Source organism: Canis aureus, chromosome 6 (genome assembly GCF_053574225.1).
Source record: "Canis aureus isolate CA01 chromosome 6, VMU_Caureus_v.1.0, whole genome shotgun sequence".
In the NCBI taxonomy this organism is placed as follows: domain Eukaryota; kingdom Metazoa; phylum Chordata; class Mammalia; order Carnivora; family Canidae; genus Canis; species Canis aureus.
The window spans coordinates 9,857,386-9,874,645 of record NC_135616.1 but is presented as its reverse complement, the minus strand read 5'-3'; the positions used below and the strand labels follow the sequence as shown (position 1 = coordinate 9,874,645).

General features: G+C 37.9%; 1 long non-coding RNA gene across 3 annotated transcripts in view; it reads left to right on the top strand.

Annotated features, from left to right (window-relative positions):
• LOC144315488 (uncharacterized) overlaps positions 1-10,266 on the top strand; it is a 133,865-nt gene extending 123,599 nt beyond the window's left edge. For all 3 annotated transcript variants that reach the window (XR_013381188.1, XR_013381185.1, XR_013381186.1), the window contains one exon: positions 10,105-10,266. This is a non-coding gene — a long non-coding RNA (uncharacterized LOC144315488). The remainder of the gene's footprint in view (positions 1-10,104) is intronic.
• The last annotated feature ends 6,994 nt before the right edge of the window (positions 10,267-17,260 follow it).

The following is a 17,260-nucleotide window of genomic DNA, read 5'->3' as shown; positions in this document are numbered from 1 at the left end:
TCAACCATCTGAGCCACAAAATACCAAATATACTGATACATATTTAAAACTAAAATATACTGATACATGTCAATTTTTTCAAGATATATGTATAAAATTCCCTTATATCAATTAATATAATTACATTGACTAACAGCATGTAAAAACATGTATAGTTACACTGCATGCATTTGCAAAATAACTTATGATACGGTTTTGTGCTCATTTTTTTTTAACTTTTTATAAAGAAAAGTACTATTTTGATCTTTATTTCAGTTTGAAATATATACTTTTTATCTGGGGTAAGTTTAGTATATATAAGTTTAGTATAGTAGAGGTGCTTCTGGGGTGCTGAGGTTACAAACTCAATCCCTAGAATTATGAGGGTAAATACACACATACATGAGCATGTGATAATGTGTGGCTTCCCCACACTCTGCAACAAGGGGACTTGACTCATACTTCTACTATCACTAAAGTATGTATTCATCTGCCATTCTATCTGTTGGATTAGGAACTCTTCAATGACAGGGCTCATTAAAATAACAGCTTCATTAAGATACAACTCATACCTGGTATGATTCACCCATTTACAGTGTACATGTATATGTTAGTATAAATAATAATTGAATACGTTACTGATATCATGATTTTGAACAAACTATTATGTTAAATTAAGAAGAATGAAGGATTTTTTAAAAAAGAGTTTAGTTATTTATTTGAGAGAGAGTGTATATGCTCACACATGCACTAAAGTGGCAGGGGAGAGACAGAGCTGGAGAATCTCAAGCAGACTCTGCCCTGAGCATGAAGTCCAACACAGTTCAATCTTACAACCCTGAGATCACAATCTGAGTCAAAACCAAGAGTTGGAAAGTTAACTGACTAAGACACCCATGTGTCCCAAGAAGAACAAATGCGTTATTTATCTTTACTCTTCCTTCTTCATTGTTCAGATGTGAGTTTCTGATCTGTATTATTTTCCGTTTCCATAAATAATTACTTTTAACATTTTTTTTGCAAGGCAGATCTATTGGCAACAAATTCTCTCAATTTTTGTATGTCTGAGAAAGTATTTCTCTCTTACTTCTGAAGAATAATTTTACAGACTTCTAAGTTGGTGGACTTTTTCCTCTAAACACTGTAAATATTTCATTCCACTCTTTTATTACTTACATGGTTTTTGAGGAGAAGTTGAATGTAATTATCTTTGTCCCATTATAGGCAAGGTGATTTTTCTTCCCTCTATCTTCCTTCAGGGTTTTTCTTTTCTTTTCTTTTCTTTTTTCTTCTTTTTTCTCTTTTTTTTTATTGGAGTTCAATTTGCCAACATATAGAATAACACCCATTGCTCATCCCATAAAGTGCCTTCTTCAGTGCCTGTCACCCAGTCACTCCATCCCTCTGCCCACTTCCCTTTCCACCACCCCTTGTTCATTTCCCAGAGTTAGGAGTCTCTCAGGTTCTGTCACCCTCACTGATATTTCTCACTCATTTTCTCTCCTTTCCCCCTTTATTCCCTTTCACTATGTTTTATATTCCCCAAATGAATGAGACCATATAATGTTTGTCCTTCTCTGATTGACTTACTTCACTCAGCATAATACCCTCAAGTTCCATCTATGTTGAAGCAAATGGTGGGTATTTGTCGTTTCTATGGCTGAGTAATATTCCATTGTGTACATAAACCACATCTTCTTTATCCATTCATCTTTCGATGGACACCGAGGCTCCTTCCACAGTTTGGCTATTGTGGACATTGCTGCTAGAAACATCGGGGTGCAGGTGTCCCGGATTTCACTGCATCAGTATCTTTGGGGTAAGTCCCCAGAAGTGCAATTGCTCAGTCGTAGGGCAGGTCTATTTCTAACTCTTTGAGGAACCTCCACACAGTTTTCCAGAGTAGCTGTACCAGTTCACATTCCCACCAACAGTGCAAGAGGGTCCCCTTTCTCAACATCCTCTCCAACATTTGTTTCTTCCTGTCTTGTTAATTTTCCCCATTCTCACTGGTGAGAGGTGGTATGTCATTGTGGTTTTGATTTGTATTTCCCTGATGGCAAGTGATAGGGAGCATTTTCTCATGTGCTTGTTGGCCATGTCTATGTCTTTCTCTGTGAGATTTCTGTTCATGTCTTTTGCCCATTTCATGATTGGATTGTTTCTTTCTTTGGTGTTGAGTTTAATAAGTTCTTTATAGATCTTGGATACTAGCCCTTTATCTGATACATCATTTGCAAATATCTTCTCTGATTCTGTAGGTTGTCTTTTAGTTTTGTTGACTTTTGCTGTGGAGAAGCTTTTTATCTTGATTAAGTCCCAAGAATTCATTTTTACTTTTGTTTCCCTTGCCTTCATGGATGTATCTTGCAAGAAGTTGCTGTGGCCAACTTCAAAAAGGGTGTTGCCTGTGTTCTCCTCTAGGATTTTGATGGATTTTGTCTCACATTTAAATCTTTCATCCATTTTGAGTTTATCTTTGTGTCTGGTGTGAGAGAATGGTCTAGTTTCATCCTTCTGCATGTGGATGTCCAATTTTCCCAGCACCATTTATTGAAAAGACTGTCCTGTTCCCAGTGGATAGTCTTTCCTGCTTTGTCGAATATTAGTTGACCATAGAGTTGAGGGCCCACTTCTGGGTTCTCTATTCTGTTCCATTGATCTATGTGTCTGTTTTTGTACCAGTACCACACTGTCTAGAGGATCATAGCTTTGTAGTACAACCTGAAATCTGGCATTCTGATGCCCCAGCTCCGGTTTTCTTTTTCAATATTCCCCTGGCTTCAGAGTCTTTTCTGATTCCACCAAATCTTAAGATTATTTGTTCCAATTCTCTGAAGAAAGTCCATGATATTTTTATAGGGATTGCATTGAATGTGTAAATTGCCCTGGGTAATATTGACATTTTCACGATATTAATTCTTCCAACCCATGAGCATGGAATGTTTTTCCATCTCTTTGTGTCTTCCTCAATTTCTTTCAGAAGTGTTCTTTAGTTTTTAAGGTATAGATCCTTTACCTCTTTGGTTAGGTTTATTCCTAGGTATCTTAGTTTTGGGGTGCAACTGGAAATGAGATTGACTCCTTAATTTATCTTTCTTCAGTCTCATTGTTAGTCTATAGAAATGCCACTGATTTCTGGGCATTGATTTTGTATCCTGCCATACTGCCGAATTGCTGTATGAGTTCTAGCAATCTTGGGGTGGAGGCTTTTGGGTTTTCCCTGTACAGTATCATGTCATCTGTGAAGAGGGAGAGTTTGACTTCTTCTTTGCCAATTTGAATGACTTTTATTTCTTTTTGTTGCCTTATTGCTGAGGCTAGGACTTCTAGTACTATGTTGAATAGCAGTGGTGAGAGTGGACATCCCTGTCGTGTTCCTGGTCTTAAGGGAAAGGCTCTCAGTGTTTCCCCATTGAAAATGATATTTGCTGTGGGCTTTTCATAAATGGTTTTTAAGATGCTGAAGAATGTTCCCTCTATCCCTACTCTCTGAAGAGTTTTGATCTGGAATGAATGCTGTATTTTGTCAAATGCTTTCTCTGCATCTATTGAGAGGATCATATGGTTCTTGTTTTTTTCTTGTTGATATGATCTATCGCATTGATTGCTTTATGAGTGTTGAACCAGCCTTGCATCTGGGGATAAATCCCACTTGGTCATGGTGAATAATCTTAGTGTACTGTTGGATCTTATTGGCTAGTATCTTGGTGAGAATTTTACATCCATTTTCATCAGGGATATTGGTCTACAATTCTCTTTTTTGGTAGGGTCTTTGTCTGGTTTTGGAATTAAGGTGATGCTGGCCTCATAGAACAAGTTTGGAAGTACTCCATCCCTTTCTATCTATCGGAATAGCTTTAGTAGAATAGGTATTGTTTCTTCTTTAAATGTTTGATAGAATTCCCCTGGGAAGCCATCTGGCCCTGGACTTTTGTGTCTTGGGAGGTTTTTGGTGACTGCTTTAATTTCCTCCCTGGTTATTGGCCTGTTCAGGTTTTCTATTTCTTCCTGTTCCAGTTTTGGAAATTTGTGATTTTCCAGAAATGCGTCCATTTCTTCTAGATTGCCTGATTTGTTGGCATATAGCTGCTCATAATATGTTTTTAAAATAGTTTGTATTTCCTTGGTATTGGTGGTGATCTCTCCTTTTTCATTCATGATTTTATTAATTAGAGTTTTTTCTCTTTTCTTTTTAATAAGGCTGGCTAATGGTTTCTCTATCTTATTCTTTCAAATAACCAACTCCTGGTTTTGTTGACCTGTTCTACAGTTCTTCTGGTCTCTATTTCATTGAGTTCTGCTTGAATCTTTATTAACTTCTTCTGCTGGGTGTAGGTTTTATTTGCTGTTCTTTCTCTAGTTCCTTTAGGTGCAAGGTTAGCTTTTGTATTTGAGTTTTTTCCAATTTTTTGAGGGATGCATGTGAGGGATGCATCCTTTTTTGAGGATGATACATTGTGATGTATTTCCTTCTCAGGAATGCTTTTGCTGTATCCCAAAGATTTTGAATGGTTGTATCTTCATTCTCATTAGTTTCCATGACTCTTTTTAATTCTTTTCTAATTTCCTGGTTGACCTTTTCATCTTTTAGCAAGATGGTCTTTAACCTCCACGTGTTTGAATTTCTTCCAAGTTTCTTCTTGTGATTGAGTTCTAGTTTCAAAGCATTATGGTCTGAAAATATGCAGGGGACAATCCCAATCTTTTGGTATCGGTTAAGACCTGATTTGTGACCCAGTATGTGGTCTATTCTGGAGAAAGTTCCATGTGCACTTGAGAAGAATGTGTATTTAGTTGCGTTTGGATGTAAAGTTCTGTAAATATCTGTGAAATCCATCTGGTCCAGTATATCGTTTAAAGCTCTTGTTTCTTTGGAGATGTTGTGCTTAGAATATCTGTCATCTGTAGAAAGTGCCGTGTTAAAGTCTCCCAGTATACGTGTATTATTATCTAAGTATGTCTTTACTTTGGTTATTAATTGATTGATTGATATACTTGGCAGCTCCCACATTAGGGGCATAAATATTCATGATTGTTAGGTCCTCTTGTGGTATAGACTCTTTAAGTATGATATAGTGTCCCTCTTCATCTCTTACTACAGTCTTTGGGATAAACTTTAATTTATCTGATATGAGGATGGCTACCCCTGCTTTCTTGTGAGGACCATTTGAATGGTAATGGGTTCTCTAACCTTTCATTTTCAGGCTGTAGGTGTCCTTAGGTCTAAAATGAGTGTCTTGTAGGCAGCAAATAGATGGGTCTTGCTTTTTTATCCAGTCTGAAATCCTGCGTCTTTGATGGGATCATTAAGCCCTTTCACGTTCAGAGTTGCTATTGGAAGATATGAATTTAGTGGCATCATTCCTATTCAGTCCCTGTTTTTGTCGGTTATTTCTTTGGACTTCCTCTTTCTGTTACAGAGTCCCCCTTAATATTGCTTGCAGAGCTGGTTTGGTGGTCACATATTCTTTCAGTTACTGCCTATCTTGGAAGCTCTTTATCTCTCCTTCTATTCTGATGAGAGCCTTGCTGGATAGAGTATTCTTGGCTGCATGTTCCTCTCATTTAGGACCCTGAATATATCCTGCCAGCCCTTTCTGGCCTGCCAGGTCTCTGTGGAGAGGTCTGCTGTTAATCTAATATTTCTCCCCATATAATTTAGGGATCTCTTGTCTCTTGCTGCTTTGAGGATACTCTCTTTATCTTTGGAATTTGCAAGTTTCACTATAGATGTCGAGGTGTTGAACGGTTTTTATTGATTTTAGGAGGGATCTCTCTATCTCCTGGATCTGAATGCCTGTTTCCCTTCCCAGGTTAGGGAAGTTCTCAGCTATGATTTGTTCAAATACACTTTCTGGTTCTCTGTCCCTTTTGGCACCCTCTAGAACCCCAATTAAATGTAGATTTTTTCCTTCTGAGGCTGTCATTTATTTCCCTTAACCTTTCCTCATGGTCTTTTAATTGTTTTTCTCTTTTTTCCTCAGCTTCCTTCCTTGTCATCAACTTGTCTTCTAAGTCACTCACTCGTTCTTCTACCTCATTAACCCTCATTGTTAGGACCTCCAGTTTGGATTGCATCTCAATTGATTTTTAATTTCGGCCTGATTAGATCTAAATTCTGCAGTCATGAAGTCTCTTGAATCCTTTACGCTTTTTTCCAGAGCCACCAGTAGCTTTATAATTGTGCTTCTGAATTGGCTTTCTAACATCAAATTGTAATCCAAATTCTGTAACTCCGTGGCAGAAAGTACTGTTTCTGATTCTTTCTTTTGTGGTGAGTTCTTTCTAATCATTTTGCTCAGTGCAGAGTGGCTAAAAACAAGTTGTACTGGAAAAAGGAAGAAAAAAATAGAAAAAGAAAATACAAACAAAAACAAAAAACTAGGAGGAGTATCCTCTGGTTCTATATTCGTAAATCCCTCAACTTCCCCTGGACCTTTCCAGTGCTGCTTGATCAAGATCTTGCTCTTCCCCTGTCCTTCCAGCTGGTCTTCCGGGGGAGGGATCTGTTGTGCTGATTCTTGGTGTGTGCACCTGGGGGAGCTGCCCCGCCCCTCCTACCAGTGCATGGCTCAGGGGGAGCTGTTTACCCCATGAGGCCTCTGTCCCCTGGGGTCTCGCTCTGTCCCCGGCACAGGGTGACACCAGGAAGAACACCCCCCCACTGGTGGTGGCCAGCTCTCTGGCCCTGGAGGCAGTCAGCTCCCTCAGTAACTACCACAGCTCTCAGTCTGCATTGGCCTAGACACTCCCACCACAGAGGGTGCTGACCTGCACAACTCGGGGCCACCCAGTGGCAGGAGCATCCTCGCTGTTCTGTGCCCTCCCCGCTTCTGCCTATCCCAAGGGGAGTGCAGGATCCTGGGCTGTGTCCCCTGGCGCCCTGGGCTCCGGGGCCTGCGCCGCTGGAATCGCGCTCCCAGGGTGCACAGCCCCCTCTGCCCAGAGCCACTGCCTGAGCTGCTCCTGAGGCCCCACTGGGCATACGCTCCAGCCTTTTACCGGGTGGGCTGGTGGTGTGTGGCATGCTCTCTCCCAGGGAGCACTTCCTCTGTTAGTGACCCCGGGAACCTGGAGGCTCCACTGCTCCTCCTGGGATCCTGGCCAAGTTCCCTGAGAGCGCCTTTCCCTCCGGGAAGAATCCAGTGCAGATTTTAAAAGTTCCTGCTTCTCTGCGGCAGGGCTTTCCTTTCCCAGAGGCTTTCGCTGCCCACCTTAGCCCAGGTCCTCCCACTGGATGCTTGCTTGCTTGCTTATTTACTTACTTATTTATTTATTTCCATCTTCCTACCTTGATAGAAGCGCAAACTCTTCTCACCGTAGCATTCCAGCTGTTCTCTCTAAATCTCAGGCCGAATTCGTAGTTATCTAAATATGTTGGTGTGGACAGGTGACTTGGGGACCCTACTCTTCCGCCATCCTGCCCTGCCTCTCTCAAGATTTTTCTATTTGCTGTTCTGTAGTTTGAAAACGATTTGCCAAAGTTACAGTTTGGTTTGTTTGTTTTATCCTCCTTGGTGTTTTCTGTGCTGCTCAGATCTGTGGTTTGGTATCTGACATTTATTTATTCATGGAAAGTCTCAGTACTCTCAAAAATTTCTTCTATTCTTTTCTCTTTTATCTCCTTCTAGTATTCCCATTATGTGTATGCCATTTGTTGTAGTTGTTCCAGAGTTCTTGAATATTTTGTTATGTCTACTTCCCTCTTTGCTTTTTGGTTTTCAAGTATTCTATTGATCTATCCCTCAGGTCATTTTTTTTTTTTCATTAGCCATGCCCAGCCTATCAAATCTGCCCATTAAAAGTATGCTTCATTTCTGTATTTTTAATTTCCAGCAATTTTTTTTTTGGTTCTTAGGATTTCCATCTATCTATATTGTCCATGTGTTCCTGCATGCTATTTTCACCAATAGGGTTCTTAGCATGTCAATCACAGTTTTTCCAGTTCTTGGTCTGACAATTCCACCAACACTGCCATGCCTGATTCTAATGCTTGTTCCATGTCTTCACATTGTTTTGTCAATTTTTTCCTGATAGCCACAGTTAATGTACTGAGTGAAAGGAACTGCTGTAATTTAGTCCTGTGGCAGTGAGGTGCAGGGAGGGCAGAAATGTTCTACAGTCCTGTGATTAGGTTTCAGTCTTTTAGTGAGCTGGTGATCTCTGGACTGGGAACTTCACAAATATTTCTTCATTGTTGGGTTTTTTTTCCTCCCCTCTTAGGTGGGACAAGATGGCTGTAGTGGGGTATTTACCTTTCCAGGTCTGTCAGGTTCTCATAGAAACCTAGCAGGTGAGGTCTGGTTAATCAGTTTCTCCCATGGTAAGTCTTTGTTAATAGGAACAGAGTGCTCTGGCATAGTTCAGAATAGTTCCTTTTCCTCTTCCCCTGCTATAACCATAAGGGGACTGTACTGTGATATTTACTGTGCAAAATTAATGGAATTCCTGAAGCCAAATCTCACAATCTTGTGGGGCCCCCTCTGACTGAGTTCCACTGGAATATTTAACTCTGGTAGTTGTTCACACTGAGGCTCCAGGAATTCATCAGTATGGTTTAGGTTTTCCTATTCTGGCACTGGGTATCACAGATGTTCTGCTCGTGAGTCTCTGCTTTGGTAAGTGGCAATGACCTGTAGTCACCTGTCTTTACAATTTGGAGGTCAATGGTTTGTGCAATGTATTCCCTTCTCTTATGACTCCAACAAGAGTTGTTGATTTTTCAGTTTGTTCAGGTTTTTACTTATTGTTAGAGTGAGGTAGAAACTTCTAATCTCCTTGCATTTGGAACCAGAAACTAGGAGTCCTTGCTTATTGTATTTAAATTTGTACAACTATGTGTGGCACCTTTTTTTTTTTTTTTTTAACACAACAGTAGAGTAAAAAGAAGCATTTCAGCCCTTTAATTCTGCTATGTAATTAATGTGACAAGAGTGTCTAAGCTCATGGTAAAAAAAAGGCCTGACCCAATGTCACAAAATAAAATCACTGTTTTTTAATATGTTTTTCTGTTATAAAATTATTTCTTGCCTGTAACATTCTATGTTCTTGTCAATTCCATTCTTGCATGTAGTGAAACAGTTAAATTTATAAGAATTTCAACTCTGTTTTTTTTTTTTTTTTTTGGAAACAGAAAAGAGAGTTCATTTTGGTATTTTAGATCTTATATTCTTTGGAATTACATAAGTCCAAAAACTAGAAATGCTAAATGAGAATGCTAGCAAGCCACTTAAAGTATATCAGATATAATGTCTATTTTTACTATTTGCCAGGCATTGTGTTATCCTTTATGGACATGATCTCTTTTTATCTGATTCCAAGAATTGGAGGTACGTGCCATCAAACTGATTAAGAATAGAAAACCAAAACACAGATAGGTTGAATAACTTAACTAAAGTCATAGAGGAAGATAGATCTGGGGCCAGTTATTTGAGTACAGTTATGATCAATTTGAAAGCTCATAATCTCAACAAATAATTACAGTAGGGATTATTATGATTTCTTCATTTTATGAAGAAGGAAAATAAGATCTCAAGATATTTAATGATTAAACCTAACCATGCAGGGCCATGGAACACAGTTGCTCAGGTTGTGTATTATACAAATGTAGGAGTATCACTTAAACCATGCTGCTAGAACTTAACTCATTCAATCTTTTTTTTTTTTTTGCCATGATAGCCATGCAAATATTTGCAGATTCCTATCATGTGCTCCTTAAAACTCTATATAACTGCTTTTTATTTATTTAATTTTATTTTTTCTGCTTTTTATTTTTATTCATGTGGTCAGATTTAATTTTTGATCTAATTCTCATTTCCAATAGTTATATTTGTTTGTCACAGCCTGCACTGTGTCCTGGGATCCTTGAGGTATTAGCTGAGTTTTTAAAAAGCTTTCATATGGTAAAAGTAACCTTTGGTTGTAACAAAGACATAGAACCAAGTATCTACCAAGCCAGTTCCAAAAAGAATACATCCCTATAAAGTCACCAATAATCCTGGTTAACCTGGAAGAGAGATTCCTAGCACACAAGCTTTTGGTTTTAAAATTGGGACAGTCTTGAGCAAACTAAGAGGAATAGTCAGTCCCTATTTCTAATACCTTACAATTTCCTGTCTGCAGTGATTTCACTTATATGTGGAATTTAAGAAACAAATGAACATAGAAAAAAAATAGGAAAACCAAGAAACAGACTCTTAACTATAGAGAAGAGACTGATGGCCACCACAAGGCAAGTCCGTGAGGGATGGGTTAAATAGGCGATGGGGATTAAGGGGTGCACTTGTGATGCGCACCAGATGTTGTATAGAAGTACTGAATCACTAAATTGTATATCTGAAACTAGTATTACACTGCATGTTGATTAACTGGAATTTATATAAAGACTTGAAAGAAAATTCCCTTTTGCAATCTCTTTGTAGTCACCCCGTTTCACCAAATGTCAACCCTTGGCAATCACCTATCTATTTGCTGCCATGTCTATAGTTTTGCTTTTTCAAGAATGTCATTTTAATGTTTTCATGTAATGTATCCTTTCAGAGTCTGGCACTGTTACCTCAGTTCTTTGATGGACTTATGAATATTCATTAATTTATAGTTTCTCTAGATTTTCTTTTATTGTAAGGTGGAAGTGCTGCTTTTTTCTTTTTCCAGTTTTCCATGATTCTAAGACAAAATCATTCATCTACTTTTTGAATGAAAGGGAAAAAAATAACAGAATCCAAATAGTGGTCTAAATTTATGAATTGCTTACATATGATAAGCAAAAATGAAACATGATATTTTGATAGTTTTATTCAAAAAGTTATGCCAGAAAAGGAGTAGGTCAAAACAAAGGGAGGAAGCAAAAATACTCAAAATTGTGTAGAACACAAAATGCAAGCCTCAGTGCTAGTTAGACTGTAGGAAGATAATGGTTCCCTTTTGAGTGTCTAGGGAAAAAAAGATACCTTTAAGCAGTTCTCTGCTAGCTGTTATTATACTCTGGTATCACCGATTAAAGACCAATGTTTCATGGCAAACAGTGATTGGTATCATAATTCTCTTTCCATGGTGCTATAAGGAATACACAGTTGGCAATCACTGTTTCCTAATAGACTCATCTCCTCACAACAATAATAAAATTATTACTCAGCAACCTTACAAATGATTACAAATTACAGCAATAACCAAAAGGTATTCAACCTCTTTTTTACACAATCAAGGCATTTTAATATTAATCAAAGAAATCAGTAATGAGCAAATGAGGCATTTCTTCTTACAAATAGAATTGTATAGTTCTATTTAACCCCACTCCCCCCTCCCTGTAAATTATTTTCAGGTTTGATAATGTAAAAGTAAATTATGATCCTCTTCAAAACACTGGCACTCGCTACATAGCACACTTCCTAGATTCACATTTTAAGTCTCCTTTATTGAACACAAGAGTAATAATTTTATGTCAATATTTAAAGAGAGAAATTTTATTCTGGATAGCTGATGAGAAAGCAGCAAAAGGGAAAAGGCAAATATTGTATCGTGTAGTTCTTCAAATAATTTTCAGAAATCAAAACTGGCAAAAAAAATTTTATTCACTTCAGTAATATCATCAGAGACATAACAAAGCCTAAGGTCATACTGGTAAAAGCAAGAAAGGACCATCCCCTTTTTTTCTTCTAACACATGATCTAAGATATAAGTAAGAGAGAAACATAAAAACAGAAGCACACACACAAATTCATTGGCTAAAATTAGATGTACAGTGAGAACGACTTTGGGGAGCAAGATAAAATACCAGTTGCCAAAACTGGCACAAAGTCGATGCCAATTCCAAACAATTTGGTCACAGATCCTGAAACTATTTCCAAAAAAGGGTTTCAAAGTTAAGTCAGGCATTTTGAATAGAATGGTACATGTTAAAAATAGAAAAGTAGAAGAAATTGCTAACCTGGCAAAGTCTGAAATAGCTAGTAAAAATACACAAGTGTACTTGATAAAACATTGATAATGCCTATTCAATGCACCCTTCAAAATCCATCTCAAAGAGCCTGTACTAGTATACCTATGAGAGGCTAACTGTTCTTAAGGATTTCAAAGCTACCCTGTGAAGCAAAGGATACTTGTTTCCATTCCAACTTCAATTTTCCCTTTGAGAGTTAAAAATAGATCTGCCCTATGACCCAGCAATTGCACTGCTGGGGATTTACCCCAAAGATATAGATGCAATGAAACGCCGGGACACCTGCACCCCGATGTTTCTAGCAGCAATGTCCACAATAGCCAAACTGTGGAAGGAGCCTCGGTGTCCATCGAAAGATGAATGGATAAAGAAGATGTGGTCTCTGTATACAATGGAATATTACTCAGCCATTAGAAATGACAAATACCCACCATTTGCTTCAACGTGGATAGAACTGGAGGATATTATGCTGAGTGAAATAAATCAATCGGAGAAGGACAAACATTATATGGTCTCATTCATTTGGGGAATATAAAAAATAGTGACAGGGAATAAAGGGGAAAGGAGAAAAAATGAGTGGAAAATATCAGAAAGGGAAATAGAACATGAGAGACTCCTAACTCTGGGAAACGAACGAGGGGTGGTGGAAGGGGTGGTGGAAGGGGAGGTGGGCAGGGGGTGGGGGTGACTTGGTGATGGGCACTGAGGGAGGCACTTGATGGGATGAGCAGTGGGTGTTATTCTATATGCTGGCAAATTGAACACCAATAAAAAATAAATTTACAAAAAAAATTTCCCTTTGCTTCTTGGTAACATAACCCCAAATTTTAGCTGGGCACATTGCCTCCTGGAACCAGAGACTACATTCCCTACCCTACCTCACAGCAATATATGGCCAAGTGACCAAATCATGGCCAATGAGGTGTAAGCAGACATGAGACTCACAGGCTCCTTTAAAAGGGAGACAGACAGCCTTTCTCTCTTTTGTCCTTTTTGTTGCTGAGATAAAAGAAATGAAGAATGGAACTCCAGAAATTTTCTTGGATTGTGAGTTAACCTTGATAATAGAAGAGACCTGCTGAAGAGAGAACAGAAAGGTACATGAAAAATGGGACCTAAATCACTGGTGGAACAGAAAAGCCACCATAATAGTCCTGGGTAATGTATCTCTAGACTGTTTTTATGTGAAAGAGCAATAAAATATCTTTGAAACAACAATGTAATCTTGTTTTTGTTGTTGTGTAAAGTCAAACCTAATCCTAACAAATATGTTGTATTTGTTTTAGACTATGGCATATTACCATGTGACTGTGTGTGTGTGTGTGTGTGTGTGTGTGTGTGTGTGTGGTTGGTTGGTTGGTAAAAACCTATCTAGAGTCTATAGACTTTCAGAATCATGAATGAATTATTTTTAAAAAGTAGCATATCTATGAATTCATATTCTCTGTGATGGTGAGTTCTATGTGTCAACTTGACCAGGCTATAATTCGAGTTGGTTCATCAGTCATTTAAGTGTTGCTGTAAGGTATTTTGAAGATGTAACTGAAGTGTAGTATCAGTTGACTTTAAATATGGAAGGTTATTTCAGATAATCTGAGTAGGTCTGATTCAATCACCTGAAAAGGTTTAAGGGAGAGTCAGGCTTTCTGATGAAGGAAAAACTCCACCTGTGTAGTTTCTGCTTCTGCCTGTGAATTCCAGCCTGCCTTTCCTCATACCTTAATACCCTGTCATACAGACTTCTCTCATGCTTACCCAGACTCCCAAATCACATAAGCCAACTCCTTACAATAAGTCCAATATATTTCTGCTACTGGTTCTAATTTTCTGGTTCTATCTTGACCAATACAGCCTGAGATTTAAAAAATAAATAAATATAGAGCAAAAGAACCACTGTGACAAAAAAGGAAAAACTTAATGAAGACATTTATAATTTTTAATCACATGTAAGTTTTAATTAGAGAAATTTTGTTTCTTCATTTCTTCCTCCAGGCATTAGAAAATTTGCCATCTTAAGCAAAATTACTCTGTGCTTTTTAAAAAAAATTCTCTAAATACTCTCTCTCAGATTATTTTATCCAATAACATTTCATCGGATGAATTTTTTTCCACATTTCCCTATTAAGAGCACAGCCAATAGAGACATTGTACTTTGTCTTAGGAAAGAGCATTTGTGATAAACTATAGACACTGGCTTTGATTCAGCTATTCCATTAGTTTAATCCAGTTTTCCATTTCTCTTTTAAGATAGAGTCTATAAATGGTTTCCAGTATTCACAAATTGGCTTGTGGATGGTTAATTTTCATCACTTCCTGACCTCTGTCCAGAAATAATGTTAGGGTTTCTGCTTATGTTCTTTGTTCTAATAGATAAGAGAATAGGATGTATATTTTGAATGTTAACAATTGAGACTGCATTTTTGTATATACTAATTATCTCTCAGATCAGCCATGGGAGATCACCTCTCACAATATTCTGCTGGATCCAGAATCACTGTGGTCTTTTTAAGTATTTTAAAGATGACAGTTAGTAATGTTGAGACAATTTGACTTTATAGGCACAGCACTTCCCCTGATCTGTTTGTTTGTTTGTTTGTTTTAAGACAAACTGATAGAAATATTAGCGTGTTTTATATGAAAAAAAAGTAAAGATTTCATAGTTGTTATGGGCTGAATGTTTGTGTCCTCCAGAACTCATATGTTGCAGTCTAATCCTCAGTGTGATGGTATTTGGAGGTGGGGTCTTCGGGAGGTAATTCAGTCATGAGGGGAGAGTCCTCATGAACAGGGTTAGTGTTCTAGCTTATACACTCTCTCCACCACGTGAAAAGTATAGCCAAACATTGGCAGTGCCCCACTTGGAAGAAGGCCCCTATCAGCACCTGACCATGCTGGCACCTTGACCTCAGACTTCTGGCCTCCAGAACTGTGAGACATAAATGTTTGATGTTTATAAGCCACGCAGTCTATGGTATGTTGTTATAGCAGCAGCCTGAATTGACTAAAGCAATAGTCAAGTAATTTGGGGAACAGTGAGTTAAGCAAAGTTAAAAGACGTCTATACTACAGGATTTCTGAGAGCCATTGACATGCAATTGTGCATCTTAAATTCTCAAATTACCCAGAAGCGGAGTCAGCATACAGCATTTCCTATTCTACAGAAACCAGATTTGAGCCAACTGCCCCAGATAATCTATTTGATGGATTATTGCCAAGTGGAATAGTCTGAGAGCTCCCACTAATATCTGAAATAGAGACATTATCTTGTCATAGAGTTACTCCAGGTAACATAATGTAAGATACTATCTATTCATCTATTTAACATTGATTTTGTGCTATACGGTATATAATTTAGAATTTGATACTGAAAATCCCAGAACCATCACAGGCCATACGTAATTTTTGCCTTATTTACAAAATGAGGTTAAGGTTTAAGATATTTTGTGACTACTTATTCATAGTTTCACTCCTGCTTCCAAACTCCACTGAATATTTTATTTCACTCCCCTCCAATACCTACTATATACAGGAATCGTCATCAATTTTTCACTACCTCCTCCTTGCAAAAGTATTCATGAAATCTTGCAAATGGGCAGGAACCTTACATGCTTTAAAATAACGATTTTCTAGTCTAGTCTGTGGGAGGCTAAAATTCATATAAAATTTGTTTTTGACTTTTAAAATATGATGTTTTTGCACAGCTCCTAAGAAAGCTGGGATCTTGGCCAATTTTCCCTTAGTAGGCCTTGGAAAATCTGCCTATTTAAAAAAAATGTGGAAGGGTATTATTTGCTCATAGAATTGGATATAGTCTTAGCTCATTTACATGGACAATGATAAATTGCCAAAATTTAGCACAACTGTAGCACTTGTGTACCTAGTACACATTCCATTTCTTTTCTGTGTTCTATTTTGTTTTCTTAGGCAGCATCTTTAGTATATATCCCTACTTGCTCTGATGCTAAAAGAAACATACACGTTGAACATTATTGGTGCACAGACCTTCAGCATACTAGGACTAGAACAGACACTGTCAAGGTCTATATGGTGTTATCACTTTTTCATTGTTGACGTCTAACATAAATGCTGTGGGGAAGGTGAAAAGATGTCTAGTTATAGTGAAAAAGGCTTATACTGATTCAGAAAATATTAAGGCAGAACTCAATAATATATTTTGAACTCTTCCTATGAAAATGTGTCCCTTTTCCCCTTTAGCCTTTTCTAAGGTTTTAATATTTGTCAACTTATTTAAAAAATACAAATTTTGGGATGCCTGGGTGGCTCAGGGGTTGAGTCTGCCTTCAGCTCAGGTCATCATCCCAGAGTCCTGGAATAGAGTCCCACATTGGGCTCCCTGCAGGGAACCTGCTTCTCCCTCTGCCTATGTCACTGCCTCTCTCTCTGTTTCTCATGAATAAATAAAATCTTTAAAAAATACAAACTTTAATTTCTCCAATATTCTAAAGCTAAAATAAATGTGATATGAATCATGCAGATTAACAATTAATTCTACAAAAATATTAAATTTGTTTTAAAATTGTAAGTTGATCCTCTTGATGAAGGAGCAGGGCTAGCTGAGGACAAAGCACAGCTGATATCCCACAAACAACCCCCACCCAGGATCGAATATGTGTGACATTTTTAGGAAGTTTCCAATTGTCTTAATGTTAATACTTTGCTAGAGGAAAAAGCAATCTTTGACAATGGCAAGGCCTTCAATATCTTGTAGGTCCTCCTTAGCATATGAAAATCCTTTTGGAATCTTCTTTTTGCTTACCTCTCCAAACCCCAGGGTGTATATAATCAGCCACTCCTCGCAGGCCTGGGGCAGCAGCTCTTCCTGCCCACCAGTCCTGTCCTCATTCTTTAATAAAATCACCATTTTGCACCAAAGATGTCTTAAGAATTCTTTCTTGGTCGTTGGCTCCAGACCTTACCCCACCAAATCTCACCTATATTCCAAAACTTCATCACTCTTACTTGGACAAGTTTTGTTTCCTTTTTTAGGCAATGCCACTTTTAAAAATGATATAACCAATTTGTAAAAGTCTTACACTTTCTACTTTTTAAAATATATGTTTCTGAGGAGAGAATAACAAAAATAAATATATCATATCTAAAATACAGAAGAAAAAGCTTTTTAAAAAAAAAAAAAGTCATTGGTGAGACGCCTGGGTGGCTCAGCAGTTAAGGATCTGCCTTCTGCTCAGGGTGTGATCCTGGAGTCCTGGGACTGAGTCCCATATCGGGCTCCCTGCAGGGAGCCTGCTTCTCCCTCTGCCTCAGTCTCTGCATCTCTCTTTCTGTGTCTTTCATGAATAAATAAAATTTAATAAAAAT